The sequence below is a fragment of the Octopus sinensis genome, linkage group LG9, assembly GCF_006345805.1.
Source record: "Octopus sinensis linkage group LG9, ASM634580v1, whole genome shotgun sequence".
Taxonomy (NCBI): domain Eukaryota; kingdom Metazoa; phylum Mollusca; class Cephalopoda; order Octopoda; family Octopodidae; genus Octopus; species Octopus sinensis.
In genome coordinates, this window is record NC_043005.1 from 105737381 (window position 1) to 105741378 (window position 3998).

A 3998-nucleotide genomic window follows, 5' to 3' on the forward strand; every position below is an offset into this window, starting at 1 on the left:
TATTTTTTTAGAAGTACATATCAGGATCAATACTGTTTTGAAAATCTTGGTTGAATATTTTATTTATATACACTAAATTAATCTCTGTGTATGAAACTGAATGTTTAAATGAACACATGAAGATATGTATGTACACACACCACACACACACTCACACACACATTATGCATATGTATTAAGTATACATATATATGCATTATGTATATGTATTAAGTATACATATATATAAATGTGTGATTGCACATAGGTGTATATGCACATGCATACATATTCTATCTATCTGTCTGCCTATCTATCTATCTATCTATCTATCTACCTATCTATCTATCTATCTATCTATCTATACACACACGCACACACACGCACACACACACACACACGCACACACACACACACACACACACACACACACACACACGTAAGTGTATGCATATAGTAATACGTCTATCATGCAGTTTCTACCACACAATTCTGCTCTAAATATGTTGCCTACCACAACTGATAAATATGACTTGGGAATTTGTTTGCTTTGCAGAGTTCTTAGATTTTCTTCTTTCAAACACAAAAATTATAAAAATGCATCATTTTATTGAAGTTTTAACTGACAACATATTATCGTATGACTTTTTTTATTGTAATTTTTGTTGTTGATAGCGGGGGAGGAGTAACTGGTGGTGGTGGTGGGGGAGGAGATGATACTAGAAAAGATGTTACTGTTGCTAGTGGTAGTGATGATGGCTTTGGTGTTATTAAAAGGAGTGCTTTGTGGTGATGGTGCTGGTGGTGGCAGTGCTGATGGTTAAAGGCGGCGACCTGGCAGAAACGTTAGCACGCGGGCAAGATGCTTAGCGTATTTCGTCTGCCGCTACGTTCTGAGTTCAAATTCCGCCGAGGTCGACTTTGCCTTTCATCCTTTCGGGGTCGATTAAATAAGTACCTGCTACACACTGGGGTCAATGTAATCGACTTAATCCGTTTGTCTGTCCTTGTTTGTCCTCTCTGTGCTTAGCCCCTTGTGGGTAGTAAAGAAATAGATGGTGGTGATGGTGGTGGTGGTTGCAGGCGTGATGGTGGTAATGGTGGTGATGACTGTAGTAGTGGTAGTGGAAATGTTATCAGAAGAGTTTGTTTCATTTTATATTTATACATACCGTCCAACCCATGCCAGCATGGAAAACAGACAGTAAATACTGCTGCTGCTGCTGCTACTGGTGACATGCTCACATGCACATATCTCTTTATTGTTTCTAGTTTCACTCACTGGATTGTGGCCATGCTGGGGTTCTGCCTTGAGGAGTTTACTCAAACAAATTGACCTCGGGACTTATTTATGTAAAGTCTTGTACTTATTCTTTTGGTCTCTTTTCCTGAACTGCAAAGTTACAGGAACATAGTGGCTGAATGGTAAGAAGCTTGCTTTCCAACCACATGGTTCCGGGTTCAGTCCCATTGCATAGCTCCTTGGGCAAGTGTCTTCTACTATAGCATCGGGCCAACCAAAGACTTGTGGGTGGATTTGTTAGAGGGAAACTGAAAGATGGTCGTACATATAAGTGTGTGTGTCTACGTATATGTTTGTCTTTGTCACTCCACCATTGCTTGACAACTGATGTTGGTGTGTTTATGTCCCTGTAACTTAGCAGCTCTGCAAAAGAGCCTGATAGAAGAAGTACCAGGCATACAAAGTATTAGTGCTGAGGTCGATTTCTTCAACTAAAATCCTTTAAGGCAGTGCTCCAGCATGGCTGCAGTCTAATGGCTGAAACAAGTAGCAGAATAAGAGAATAACAGAAAGCCAACATGTTTATCAAATGGTGTGGAGACAAACATAAAGACACATACATTTATATCTACACACATAAATATATATATAACTCACTCATACAAACACACACACTTACACACACTCGCATGCACACACTCATGAGTTAGCACATAAATGCAAAACAAGATGGAAAAAATAGTAATCAAATACCAAAGGCAGAGTAATATGCTTTTATTAAAGGTGTAAAAGAATTTCACAAAAAATAAATTCATCATGTTTCATGTTGCGGTTTGTCAGTTGTGATACATTGGTGTATATAATATAGAATATATATATATATAGATAATATATATATATATATATATATACTATACATACATATATATATATATATTATATATATAATATATATATAATATAGAATAATATAACATATAATATATATATATAATATATATATATATATATATATATAGATATATATTATAATACATACTATATATATATATAATATATATATATATATATATATAGCAAATGAAAGACAGAAGATGGAATATACGAGGTTTTATTTTTAAACATGACAATTGTTTTGACACATCAAGCGTCAATTCCTCTCGAGTGGGACACTCAACAACTGTTTCAGGAGCATCCAGTGGTGCAGATGTATCTCATCAGGTGATAAATAATTACAGCTCATTAAAATGACTGTTCCAGACGGAGGAAATATCTTCATTTATATAGAAGATCAAAAATAAAATCACAGATAGCAAAAAGAGAAACTAACAAGCAATCCACCGAGAAAAGTATTAAAAATAACCGTTAACAGATTGGGCAAGCTGTATGGTGTGAGTACACCTGCTCATACAAGCATCTGCAAAAAATGTGAGCATACGCACACGTGAGTTTTGGTGCACTCATGATCACAAAGCGAGTTAACTGTCTGCTTGGTGTTTATAAGAATGTGGAGGTTAAAAGTAAACTTAAGTCATCCTTACCTTAAAGTAAATTAAATTAAGTTAACGGTTACTTAAAATTCATTCTCGTTGCATTGTGCGAAAGTACATTTATATGCATGTAGGCATCTCGAGAGTCGTTCAGAAGTTCTGTTAATTATTTTCTCGTTAGTCCACAGAATAGACAGGGATTCCTTGGAGCAGAGACGGCATCTCCTGGAAATTATATTGTATGGTTTTGCATACCTTACTATGGACCAATTAATGCTGTACTTCATTTTATCCTCCTTCAATCACCAAACAAAATCTACCAAAGATGTTGAATGTCTCTTATTGTTTGTCTTAAAGCTGGCAACATGGTTACAATAAAGATTCTTAAATGAATCAGCCATCTGCCCAATGTAAATGTAGAGCCCTCCCCTTGTGTGCACGGTACATTTATATACAAGATTTGTACTCATACAGAGATCCATCAAAGGACATTTTGATTTTTCTCTGCATGAGGATTTATCATATTTATTTGTATATAAGGCAGTCCTGACTCCATTAAACAGCATTGTTACCATACTCACTGTATCATGAGTATTTCTACTTCCACAAATTGGTCGTAGTTGGTGTTTATCAATGTGGTTTACATCTCCTTGGTTGGTATTTACACGAAAATGTTCCCTAGATCCAGTAGGTGTGTTATTGAACCTTTGCCGCATTTTGCTACTGTTTATCCAATGCATAAGCCGCTCTAAATTAGCAGAGTTGGTGTAGGATACCTTCACAGTGTGTCAATTAAAAATAGCATGATACCAATTAGATTTAGGAAGACACTTGTCCAAAGCATCAAAACATTTTCCAGCGATCTTGGTTGAAACATGTGAGCCGAAAATCGGGTTGAATCAGAGGACATCCTGATTCCAATATCTGTTGTAAAGCTTATTTGATCGAGTGTGTTGTACAGGATTGGAACAAGCAGATGGATTATTATGTTGCATGTGCCTATGAGTTTTTGTTGGTAGTTCATTGATATGATCAATTCTTTCTGGCCTGTATTCTTTATCTGAGTGAGTTCTCAAATGGTGACGTTGTGGTGGTATACAATGTGCTTTACAGTTGGAGGAATTACCAGTGTTTTGTATGCCTGCTTCTTGTATATATTGAATTTTTTTCATGGTACCCAGCCCTAGCTATATATTTCTTTTGTTTTGCGAGTACTTGGTGAAACTTCCAGTGCAGGTGCCACTTAAAAGTGGTTGGTGTTTGGAAGGGCATCCAGCCGTAAAAAC